This window comes from Antedon bifida, chromosome 5, assembly GCF_963402885.1.
Source record: "Antedon bifida chromosome 5, ecAntBifi1.1, whole genome shotgun sequence".
Classification (NCBI taxonomy): Eukaryota; Metazoa; Echinodermata; class Crinoidea; order Comatulida; family Antedonidae; genus Antedon; species Antedon bifida.
In genome coordinates, this window is record NC_136230.1 from 21,897,848 (window position 1) to 21,912,110 (window position 14,263).

At 28.4% G+C, this 14,263-nt stretch overlaps 1 protein-coding gene and 1 long non-coding RNA gene across 3 annotated transcripts in view; one reads left to right on the top strand and one right to left on the bottom strand.

Annotated features, from left to right (window-relative positions):
• LOC144842012 (uncharacterized) overlaps positions 1-14,263 on the top strand; it is a 188,997-nt gene that overhangs the window by 64,501 nt on the left and 110,233 nt on the right. The window lies entirely within an intron of this gene.
• The window catches only part of LOC144842023 (uncharacterized), a 40,333-nt gene continuing 35,254 nt past the window's right edge, over positions 9,185-14,263 (bottom strand). The window contains exon 4 of the long non-coding RNA XR_013612069.1: positions 9,185-9,345. This is a non-coding gene — a long non-coding RNA (uncharacterized LOC144842023). The remainder of the gene's footprint in view (positions 9,346-14,263) is intronic.

Sequence of the window (14,263 nt, forward strand, 5' to 3'; positions counted from 1 at the left end):
GAGTAGTTTTAGTCCCAAGGTCTTAGTACCTGTGTTATTTCAGGTCAAACAAATACCTATACTACCCGTCTTACACCTTGTGCAAATACTTTTCAGCAACCCCCACCGAGGAACACTATGTATTCAACACTTTTTTATTTCTAAAGAACTATAGAATATGTTTGTTAAGAAAGCGTTGAACTTCATGTCGGCATTTTACTTGAGTAGACACGGTATTTTGGAACTTACAGACTGAAGTCAACAACTGCCCTACATTGTATACAAGTATTATTTAATTAAAATTGAGAACCATAAAGAAGAAATTAAAGTATAAAACTACATTAACTGCAATGTTTTAAAAATAAAAATCATGAGAAAATGGAAATGGAATGGGAATAAAATTAAAATACCTCTTGAACGATTACTTATTGATCCAAAAAGAATGATGGACGAATGAAACTTTACTCATAATGTAATGATATTGTTTAATTTGCTTAAACTTAAACTTTAAGCCTACCATTAATCGACAACAACGGTTACAAAATGACCTTTTAAACAAGATAAAATGAATCATGAACTATGACACTTACTATGACGTAAAATCATATTGAAATGGTCTTGTTTACATAATCCCCTTGCTTCCATTTTGTAACACAATTCTAAAAAAGATTTAAAAAATCACAATCATTATTATTATTATTCTTATTGTTAAGCATAACTAACTGTATGCATAATTAAATATCTATATAATACACATTTAGAGGCAGTAGAAGAAATTCTAAACCGCCCAGTGATATACTGAATAAAATCAATTCATTTGAAACGGTTGATATATAAATTGCCAGGCACAAAACAAATTATACACTAAACTTATATAAGACAGAGCTAGGTAAGTAATTTATACAGTATTTATTATTGCTATATATCTTCTTTAACTTAACATATTAGATACTTGTTGATCCAAAAATGTTTAACCGAAGTCTGAAAGCAAACAAACAAAGTGTGCATTCTCATCGAAAAATGTGAGCAAGGCGGAAATATAAATATTGATTCTGACTTGAAATTTCCGTTGAGCATCTTGAATCTCTTTAATCATGTCATTAGCCAAAATATACGATCGCATCTTACTGGAAAATCGTAGGCCTATATAGGTTGGATACATCTATATTTGTTTTATAATATTTTTATTCGAATGGTATTGGCTGCAATTATAGATACAAAATGTACACAGGGTATTCTTTAGAGAAGGAGGCAATTTCCTGAATTATCATTGGTCGATAAACTATTAGCATGATGCCTTATAAAAATACATGGTATCCTGGGGTTCTATTCAAATCGCTTAATGTGTAGGACTTTTTTGTATTAAAAATGTATTGTCCCCCTGAAATTGTTTTTGTTGAATATGCCATTTCAATTTTACGTAATATTTATCCACTTTGACCAAAAATTTGATCGAAAAAAATTATTTAATACCTGAAAAACTGTAATTTAAAGCAACAAATAGTCAAATTGGCTGCCGTCAATGGGTTTTTGGTTGAAGTTAACCGTTTATTTTGTGTTTTTATAATTGAAAACATTTTTTTTCGTTTGTTTCCACGGAAGTGATTACCTTTTATTAAAACTACAAAATAATGTATTCAAAGTCTGATTTAATTATACTTCATTTTTCATACTATAAAAGTATTCTATATCCGTTTGTCAGCAAATAAATAAAATTGAATTGTGTAACAGTTGCGATCAATGAAATGAGTTGGATTAAACTGTAATAAGCAGTACAAATTAATTGGACAAATCTGCTGGTAAAATATTTTATTATTACTGGTATATAAATTAACAGGAGTTAGATAATCTAATCTCTGTTCTAACTTAAGTCAATTCGAAACATATACTCGTCGAAATAATTTATAAAAGCATATTATTATAGTGTAGCAGTAGGCCTATATAAGCTATTATGGCGAAATATGATGATTTAAATATACTTAAAATAACATTCACTATACAAAAAAATTACCATGGGAATGTTAAGATCACACAATAACATTACGGTAATCAATGATGTCTTAACTTAAATATATCTCATTTGTCTACACAGTTCATTTTAAGTCTATAAAATAGAATTTTATTTTATGGATAACCACTTTATACAATAATTTATATTAGGCCTATCAATTTTTTGAATAAATAATATCGGAGGTTTTTCATATAGATCTTTTGATAGCTAGAAAGCAAATTTAAAGAAAGGTATAGTTATATTCTTATACAGTACGGCACTAATGTTCGTTTTTTCCGGTGTGTTAAAATTGTCTATAAGTAGGCTCACATTATTAAAAATAGATATTTTATTCTTTACGAATACATTTCTTTAAAATAATGTTTAGTGTGTATTGATTTGTAAATAAAAGTAAATACTGTTCTGCAAGTGACAATTATGCGCTTAAAATATTAATCATCTTTGGCAAAGTTATTTGTTTTATCATTTAACGACCGATTGACTATATCAAATAATACAATAAATACATATTGTACTGTTAAGAATATAACAATAATAATTTATTTAAAAGGTGTAATATATACACAATACAGCGATTAATCTGATAATGAATTCAATGATGAACCTTATCAAAAGAAAGAGAACAATATTTATTGTTTGTTAACAATGTAGGTGAAATTAATAGTTTTGTCACTGTGATAAGGTGAGCAAATTTGAATTGATCATTGCAATTATATCCATTTTATTTTAATACAGAAAAACAACGAATGGAACACTTTCTGCATGCACTTTCGTTGGAATTCTGCTTATCCTGTATTATTTTATTACCATACTTTTAAATATACTAATATTTTCCAGATCTAAAGATTGAACTGGGATTAAAAATAAAAAAATGTTCAAATTAAATAAGATATATTATTATCATTATTATATTATTGTCCAAATACGGTAATTGTTGGTTGTGACATAATAGTATTCACTTGGAACAGCAGAAGTTGTATCGAAAACAAAATATTTTGCTGATAAAAACGAAAAAGAGTTCATTTTCTAAAGTAAATTGTTTTTTTTATAAACTTAACTAAATTAATCATTATTCTAACTTGAACAAAACTACAAAATGGTCTAATTCAAAGTTTGATTTCATTCACCTTTAATAAAAAATAATTTGATAATATAAAACCGAACTACTGTATATAAATAATCAACAAAATAGATATTACCGACACACACACCTGTTGAAAAATATTTATATTCTTATAGGCCTATGCCTACATGTAGAAAAGCTAACTGGAAATTTCTAATTATAATCGTGAATATATAAAAATGGCTTTATTCAGTGTTGTTTTTCCCCTGATAAATACTAAAACTCATTGATGTAATAAAAATTAATTGCATTATTATTAAAAACTTGCTCGTGCCATGTAATTTTTTAATTGTAAAGATATAAAGATTTTATAAATATTCATGTGTGAAAGTATTACGTGGTTTGAATAAATGCATGTGTTGTCGTTCATTATGTACCGTAATACATTAGAACGAATAGAATACAACAAGAATAAATTCATTTTACTGGCACAATAAAATGGTGAAGGTCGAAAACTGGATAAGATCGTGGAATGGAATAAGTATTAGGTACCGTATGTAAATTTGTGTCTAACCGTAGTTGATATATTAGAATTCTAAGTTATGGACACATTTTTCTTATAGAGTGTAGGTTTACTTGGCATTTTTATTAGATAGAGTGACTGGCTCAAAAAAATTAAAACCGGTTAGTTAACCAAATTATTTTCGTGCGGTGGATTTCATATTCTGAAAGAAAAAAATACTGCGCATGCGAGAGTATAACTGTCGAATTACTATAAACCAAGAAATAGGAATATTCATTATTGTGAAATTTGTTGTAATTATTATAGAATTTGAAGCTGTAGGCCTATATTTTTTTAATTATGGTATACGTAGGCCTACCGTAATATTCCAAAGACTCCATAAATAAAACCACTAGGCTACCTTAAAAAAAGAAGTTTACATTGTATTGTAGTGTTGTATTGTATTATATAATCACAGATTAAGTAGTTTTAAAATTGTTTAATTCAGTAACACTTTAGTTTGTGATTTTAAATAATAATATAATGATAACCCTATTTATTCGTGTTTTGAAGAATACAAAAAAGACAATACATAAATTACAGTTATTAAAATAAAATCGCCTTAAGCACAGCAAATCAATTTTTTTATTGTTAAATTTTACAAAATTTAGAAATAAATTAGAGATTCATTTTATTTTGTTACCATAAAAAAACATGACCACTGCTTATTTGCCATTTTAAAAATTATTTTTTAATAATCATGGTACCTCGCACACTATTATTCAATATTCTGAACATTTGCGTAATTACGTAGCAGACAATCTCCAAGGGATTTCGCGCCGAAAATGAAAATCAATGACAATAGTCCAGATCTGAAGAAGGTGATAATGACATACCCCATGGTGTCAGAGTAGAGTTTAATTAAAGTATTTGTGTGAGAATGTAGCGTATTTCTTCATCATACGCATCATTTACATACGTTATTGACACTTATAACTTTCAATCACATTTCTTGCTTTCTGTTTCTAAACAAAATTATGTTTTATGATATAAAATCTTTTAAAAAATAAAATTGATATTTCCTCAGTACATCTTCGATTACACTATAATAAATAATAATATTTCGAATACTTCATTTACAATAAAAGGAGACAATAAAAAAATAGCAAAAGCGAAAAAAAAATGTACCTTTAATAAGAGAAATAAATAGTTCTAAAATCCTCATTATTTGCCTGGTTTTACATCTGTATTAGTTAGCAATTTGAATGATTTATGGATGATAACATTTATTTTTGAAAAAAGCTTTACTTGAACAAGCACAAACGGTAATAAAAGATAGACCTGTTGTTAGAACATGGCAATTCGTAAAATGTAAAATGTGTGTATCAAAAAGAGGTAAATTCAATCTTTAATTCGTGTAAAATACAACATTCTGATTAATTACCGTACGTTTTCTGTAAAATCTGGAATTTGAAAATGACTCTTGCATAAACGTACCAGACATCCACAGACACGACTTTTAAGATAAACGTAGTTAGGGCGCCATCATATCATATTCTGTCAATTTTGAAATATTTTAATACACATTGTGAAGCAATTTGATAATATGATATTATCAATAAAATATTATATCGCAATGTTATAGTGTGTCCTTACAATAGCAACAAACGAAATATTTAAATCCTTAAGTGATCTTTTGTATTTTCATTTTGAGAAGTAAATTTCATATAAAATTAACACACAATACAATATTGATTTTGAACAATAAGCAGAGGTGAATGTATTCTTGTTGAAATTATTATGAGGTTATAATATTAGAAATGTTTTTTTAAAAGTATTATTGCAGTGCTACATTTGTGTTTATAAAAGCTTTAACACTTTGAGAAAAAGAGAAAAGTCTATGTTTTATTTTGAAAAGTAAATACTAGGCGTCGAGTAGACATTTAGGCAAATGTATAAGTGTATAATAACTATTTTGTTATGCATTTGCCTAACACGAAAATTTCTGTATTGTTATTGTATGTGAGGTAGGCCTGATGGTTCTATAATGATGGCAGCAAAAAAAGAAAAATGTGCCTCCTTAAGTCAAAGTTCATGTAGGCTAGGCCTAATCGATTGTGTCGGCTACCGAATTTGCAATAAAGTGCAATTTTTCATAATCAAATTGTATACTGCAGGAAATATTCTAAGTTGAATCAATCACTTGCAGCGCGAGTGGTTAAGAAGTAAACACCTGTGTTCAAAATCCTACTCGGAAAACCGCATACGGTTTTATCCGAATTTCAAGGACTTGCATATATAACGGTGCAATAATAATAAACAACATAATAGCAATTCTATAGAAGGGATAAACATTATATAATTTACAAGACGAGAGAATGCCGATTTGAATCCGAATTGGTACGAAGCAGCATTTTACTAATATCATGGAGCTTTGGCTCAATTCATTTTTAAATTAGTGTATGCTAGATAATACTCATTTATACAAATAATTTATATTACCATTTTAGTAGGCCTATACAAATCAAAATGAAAATTACTGAAAAATGACAATGCTGTGGGTATCAGTGGCTGTATTTTCAATGGAGATACATCTTATGTAAGCAAAAAGCTAAACCAAAAATTAAAACAGCCAAAAAGGAATTGAAGAGTTTTCGGGTAGCATTTTCAATATATAACATTTGTATGATAGACCTCTTTTAGAAATGGAATGCTAGTTTAAATGTGTTATTTTGACCGTCTGATAAAATCATACTTTGTAAACCTTTAAATGTGCAGACCTACGCCTTATAATTTCTGAAATTGTGAATAATTATTTGCAGGCAACTTCTTGGTAAAAATGTATCTATACAAACGTGTACAGTATTTATAACGTGACCTATTGACCTTTGCATCACTGTTTGTCTCTTTTACTGATCAAAAAATGAATAAAGGTGCTGATGGTAATTGCAAAATAATAAATTCATTTTAAAAACAAATTGCGTTACCACATTCTAAACTCTGTTTCCATCAATTCAAAATAAACTAATTAAACAACATAACCTGCGCATGCTCTGGTTCTGTTGATGTTAACGTCAATAGTTTTAGCTAAATACCTATTAGATACGAGTTGATCCTACTAAGCTAATTTCTACGCTGATGGAGATTTTCCAATTAAATTTCCTAGAGATGAGGATTTTGTCAGTCAATGCAATTGACACTAATAGTCTTTAATGGTCTAAAAAGGACTACTTTAAGAATCTTCTGAATGAGACAACATTGATTGGTATTAAGTTTCCATATCTATAGGAACATATATTAAGTGTTTAATAATGATAAATCATCACGGCTTGTATACATCTGAGATGTGCGATGTATCGATTAGTAGCCAGAAGATTTGGGAGATGAGTGCGTTGGAAAGCATCTAAGTGCTACGAAAATAAGATGAAGCAAATAGCGATCATCTTTCTATCTAATCAAATAATGTCTCAATCATGTATTCTAAACGTTTCCCGTGAGGTTTTTATAGTTGAGTATACCGCCTCTTCATGTTAAGTGATTCACGGCTCGAGATACAAAGAAAGTGTTGACTACCTGTTAGGTTACACGCGCTTCATTTTATTATCAATTGTGTATGAATTATTATACTGTAGGTTATTATTTATAGTGTGTAGCCTGCAATGGAAACAAGTGTATGAGAAGGATGTGAATTAATTTAAATATGTTAAAACTATGATGGTATCTTTATCTAAGCAGCGGAGATAAAATTTAATTTATGATCGTTTTACTAACCATGTAATATAATTTTAAAAAGGTTAAAAACCCTTTGAATCTAAAATAGCAACACATATAAAACAAAATAATGTGTTTAATGAATATCTGTATATCTATTTTAATTATTTAAGTATGAATACTACATTAATTAAAAAGGACATTAACTATTAAAAAGTTTATCGTTTCAAAATAATATAGATTTGACACAAACTCTATGATACAAAAGGGATTATTTCTCCCTTTTTATAGGGATTTCACTTTCATTTATTTCTTATATAAATAACGCATATCTTAAAACATAACGATAGTATAACTAAAAAACTATATTCTTATCTACACTTATATCTGTATATTTTATAACAGATGTTTATAACATTTTCTTTAAACATTTTCTTACACAAACATAATTATAATTTTCTTATGTAGGCCTAATTTTCATGCACAATTATAATTCACATTTATTCTGACTTAGATAATTATTTTGCTTCTAATAGGCCTAATTTACTTATACAGAATAATGGTTTTGAATCATATTTTTAAAATAATAATTTATACTTTATCTTGTACGGTATCTTTAAAAACCATGTTATTATAACAAACCAAATGATGGGCTCAATAATTCTTACTTAAAACCGATACAGAGAGGTGAATACCGTATATAATAGTATTATAGTTAGGCCTATTGTATTTTTGGTGTATTATATAAAAAAGTACGTTCTGTTAAAATGTATAATATTTATTAGAATATTAATATAATTATAATTTAAATATCAGTGGCTTAAATTAATTAGCTCTTTACATATGTTCTAAATCGATTTATCATATATTTTGATATTGTCATATATTTAATAAATTAGCATTATTTTTTTTATTCAATAATATGAATCAGAGAGTCTCGCTTGAAAATGTCATGCAAGGTAATTAACGAGCTAAATGACAAGAAATAAATAATTCTCCCATATTGCAGAATGACGCTAGATCTGTATCAGAAAGCAGATGTTTGTTTGAAAATCATACAGATAATTCGCTCTAAATCGATAAAAACAACGCTCTTGATGTAAAACGAAATTTTAGCAAAAAAATAAGCAAAATTATGTTAGGGAACATTTTATTATTTTTTGTTGTCGCTGTTACTACATGTCGGTATAATTATGTTTTGTTTATTGAAATAAAATAAAATAAATTTTACAAAATCAATTTATGTTATGAACGTTTTATTAATCTCTAGTTACCACAATATCGGTGGATTTTTTGTTTCTGGAAATTAAGCATGTTTTTTTTATCATCAACTGTAATAATATTTCTTTGCAATTTTGTTGTTGTTACTATACTATATAGGCGGACTAGTGTGTGTATGATCAAAAAACATTTTTTATTATGTAATAATATAATTTATTTCCATATTGAATTCAGTACACACCACTTGAGAACATAATTACAATTTTGAAGGAAGATGATTGCTATATATGCGTCAGAGAGTGATGTTTTCACAACCTTTATAATAAATATAAATATATCATATTTATGTATAGATTATTAGTAAAATTTAATTCAATGTTGTAAATTCAAATAACATGGCCTGTCAAAATAGATACAATCTATTTAATTAATGAAAGAATATAAACCTACATAATATGACATTTTAATAAAGGCCTTAAAATGATGCAAACTCCAAAAAGGTCATGTAAAAAAAAGTCGCGTCGCCATTTTGGAACACTGGTTGAAACTGTTAACCAATGAACCGTGCATTGGCGCAATCAGTAAATGTTAGCTAAAACAACAAACATTACTTTAAAAATATGTTTTGCTTTTTATCCGAACTGAAATCATTTCCATAGACAATAATGAATCAACATGAACGCTACTTATATGTAGAGGAAATAACCATTGCGTCGATCCATACAGGCTGGTCGCAGCGATATTCAAATTAATCTAATACGTCACGACAAGGAAGTCAAAATAATCTGGAACACCTACCTTCTAACACTTTTCACTAAAACTGGTCGTTGGATTAACCATCCTTCAGAGTGTGTAATTCTAAAAAATGTAAATTAGAAAGAATATAAATCCAAATTTAGTAATAATTCGCTTGAATATCTACACAGAAGCTAACCGTGTTGTTGAACGTGTAAACTAACAAGTAATAGTGAAGCATACGTTTGTCATTGTGTATGTTAAGAAATGGCTATTGATAACGGATATTTCCATGAAAATACACCCTTTCAAACATCTTTTAGTTACTTTTGTCTGATTGCAATAAAGAATTGTAACAATATTGAGCTGATGAATGAAATTACTTGGGCATAATAGACTGGATAGAAAAAGAATGATACTGCTGTAAAGGCTATTGTTCGTTAATTGCTAAAGGGAATGGCACGGTAAAAAACACCAGCTTTTCATAGCTTCATTGAAACAAAAATGGCAACGATTAACAAAGAATAAAGGTCTATCACACAATTTGATTGCAAGCAAGAGATGTTGACAAAGAGCCAGAGATGAAACGCAAGGCGAAGGTGACGTTTTATTATTTAAATCTCAGTCTCAATTACATGTTTCTTTAAGAACATTGGTAAACAGTTAAGAGAGCCTTGGAGAAAACATACCAAGTGGTTGTAATATCAAATCGCTACCAATCGTTAACGAAAACGTAATAACAAATCTCACGTAATTATATTCATATATTTATGTAAAATGATTTTGAAACAAAACTCAATGAAATCTACCCGATTTTTTAAAACTGTAACCGCATGTATTATTATAGCTTTTGTAATAGCTTTTTGGAGACTTGTTAAAAATGAGGTAGGCTTCTATGATTAACCATTGTCTAATAGACCGGTATTTTTTATGAAACGTGTCCACTGGAAAGCAGGGTGTCTCCAATGATAAAAAACAAAACAATAAACAAAACACAATTAATATTAATAATTAATTCTAGTTTTTTTATTTTAACATTGGTAGTAACGTTATTAGTATAGCAATATATATTTCCACAAAAAGAAAAAGCAACCTTCCTCATCATCACCAGAGTTACGGTAGCCCCATCTCAGTTTAAAAATTAGGATATGCCAATCTGGTATAGTTTACGTTTACGGCGCGTTATTAGAACGATTTCGTGAACGATGAATGTTGTACAGTATATGAAAAATCTATTTTAGTGTACATGTAATACGACTCCAATAAACGAATAGTACCTTCGGTTCCAATTACCCTTTACAGTATCGAATACAAGTCACAATTAACCAATCACTTTGTTAACAGTTCTATAATAATGATCCAAATGGCAGTCGGAAAGCGATAGAGCGACGTAGATATTAAGCGTCAGAAATGGGATCCCAAACTAGCTACAATTGGTAATGATGTTCAGTCATGTGTAAGGCCTTCTTTTATTCTACAACTACATCATCAACTGTTGACCATAATAATTCATTATTATTTCATAAAGAAACATATTCTTAAAGCCGAATAAGAAATTCTATCGCCTTTTCAATGTTCATGCGTTGAATTGACTTGTTAACCAATCACAGTAGTTATGCTATACTGACATAGATTCAGTGTATCAAGCAATACATAATCTAGATATTCAGTATAACCAATTTGAAGCAAGCAATACATAATCTAGATATTCAGTGCAACAAACTTAAAGCAAGTAATACATAATCTAGATATTCAGTGCAACAAACTTCAAGACAATACATAATCTAGAGATTCAGTGCAACAAACTTAAAGCAAGTAATACATAATCTAGAGATTCAGTGCAACAAACTTAAAGCAAGTAATACATAATCTAGAGATTCAGTGCAACAAACTTCAAGACAAGTAATACATAATCTAGAGATTCAGTGCAACAAACTTCAAGACAATACATAATCTAGTAGATTAAGTGAAACAGACTAAAAGCAAGTAATACATAATCTAGATATTCAGTGCAACAAACTTAAAGCAAGTAATACATAATCTAGATATTCAGTGCAACAAACTTCAAGACAATACATAATCTAGAGATTCAGTGCAACAAACTTAAAGCAAGTAATACATAATCTAGAGATTCAGTGCAACAAACTTAAAGCAAGTAATACATAATCTAGAGATTCAGTGCAACAAACTTCAAGACAAGTAATACATAATCTAGAGATTCAGTGCAACAAACTTCAAGACAATACATAATCTAGTAGATTAAGTGAAACAGACTAAAAGCAAGTAATACATAATCTAGATATTCAGTGCAACAGACTTAAAGCAAGTAATACATAACCTAGTAGATTAAGTGAAACAGACTAAAAGCAAGTAATACATAATCTAGATATTCAGTGCTACAGACTTAAAGCAAGTAATACATAATCTAGATATTCAGTGCAACAAACTTAAAGCACGTAATACATAATCTAGAGATTCAGTGCAACAAACTTAAAGCACGTAATACATAATCTAGAGATTCAGTGCAACAAACTTAAAGCAAGTAATACATAATCTAGATATTCAGTGCAACAAACTTAAAGCACGTAATACATAATCTAGATATTCAGTGCAACAAACTTAAAGCAAGTAATACATAATCTAGATATTCAGTGCAACAAACTTAAAGCAAGTAATACATAATCTAGATATTCAGTGCGACAAACTTAAAGCAAGTAATACATAATCTAGTAGATTAAGTGAAATAAGATTTCTTCAAAAAGGAATTACATAAGGTAGAATATTATTTATTTAACTAAACATAGTTTAAGACTTAATTATGAACACATAAAACCACAGTAATATGGGTTTATTATGCTTACTAAAAGATTATAATAATTATGAACCAAAATGACATAATATGGAAATGGTTTAGATATGAATCTCCCTCCCTCACTGACAACTGTAATATAATAACTTTTCCCAGTGTCGTAATTTTATGAATATCAATGCAAGTATTCATAGTTCAACATAATGAGACAATAGTCTCATTTTTAGAAGGAAAATAAAATAAAAAAGGTATTTGTTTACTCTGAAAATAAAGTAGTTTGATGTTTTGGTCATATATTATTCTATTTTGTTTTCTTGTTTATCCGAAGCTTGATAAGTTACACGTTTACAACTTAAGCATAACACGGGTTATTAAACTTACAGATAGTCAAAATGCAAGAAAAGATGCTAGAAAATGAATATAAATTTGTTATGACGTATTTTGTATGGCTTTTCCAACGTCTTAATTAAAGAATCCCTTACAGCATAATTACACAATATGGAACCCTTACAACAGCGCACTATGCTAATTGTTGTCAAACGTAACACCAATGAATGAACTACTGTGGCTGAGAGGCAGTGGCTATCTGTCTCACCCAAGCAGGCTGATGTGTCGTTAACCTTTGCCGCAATAAGGCAACATTTCCTGAATATCGTTTTATGATGTTTTTGGCAATAAATAATAAGAATAAGAAAGTTATATATGAAAAAGTAATATAGGCCTATCTGAACACAATAAAAAAAATGATTATGAAATGAATACTAAATGAATAACAGAGAGATCGTAGTCTAAACTTTATGCTAATCTAATGTTTTAAACCTAATTTTGGGGTCAACTATATTTGTTACTAATTTATGCTTGTATCATTATATAATGTGTCATTTGATTGTTTCGTTAACCTAAATGTGTCGACAAAAGACATAAATATACATTAGAGGTTTACAGCATCACACACGCTTTACTTCAGACTAAAAATATGTACCTACCTGTAATTGGCACAGGACCTATCTCAAATACCGTATATTATGTAACGCGCATATCGCAATAGAAATACTGACACCAGTTGCATAGTCCCTTTAATTTCTGTGAATTTACAATTATTTTATATTGAAGAATAAACATGTTGCCATTGTTGAGGCTGAATCAATAAAGACTCCGACATTGTAAATACGAAGGAGGTACAATTCACGACAACTCGATGAGTATTTCTATATTCAATGGCATATGTAAATACTGCATCGATAGCTATTCATTGTAGAATCGTATTCATAACGTTTCCTTTCAAACTATTAATTTGTTAACTAGATATTCAAAGTAATATATTGGTTTAACAAATAGCTCAATTTAGAAATCATTATTTTCATATTCATAAATTATCATACTATAATTTGTTTATGTATTTTTGAAAAGATTGTGATTACGTATTTAACGAAATGTTGAGATTGAATCCATACATTGCAAATGAGCTGCACTTGTGTGATGAAACAACAGTTGCAGCTGTAGAATAGTTGTATGATCATAATAATGATTCTACTGGTGATATGATGATATGATGATAATAAATGTCATGATCATGATAATAATTAATGTGAACAGAAAAAAATAAACAATAATTAATAAAATAAATCTATTCAAATATTTTAAAATATTAATATGTTTATTTTATAGAATTATCATTATTAATATTATGCCTACTAGTAATCGTAATGTAAAACATGAAATAAGGTCTCTACTTCACTACCGATGTTTCCGATCATGTAATTCGTAATAATATTACTGATGATAATTCTAATTAATAACGATAAGTTTGTTGCATTTTTCAAACTTTAAATAATGTAAATTAGGCCTATTAGGCAATGTATCATACATATGAATAAATAGAGTCAACTTGCTATGTTTTATACCCGCGTATTTGTTCAGGTATAATGCGGGTAATAATTCAAACATCAACCTCTGTATTTTATGATGTTTTAACATGGTTACTAATTCTCTGTTGTGTTTTCATAAATGGCTTATAAACAACCGTATAACATGCTAATGAGTATTAACATGAGCTCAGCCAAATGCTGAATATTATAAGGTAGATGACTGATAATAATTTGTATAACCTATGTAACACTGCAATTTTAAAATAATACTGCTAAATATATATTTGTTTCGACCTTTTTATTTTTATATTTTTTATGTTCGATGTTTAGGCTATCCATATTTTTAATTGTATTGTTACGATTT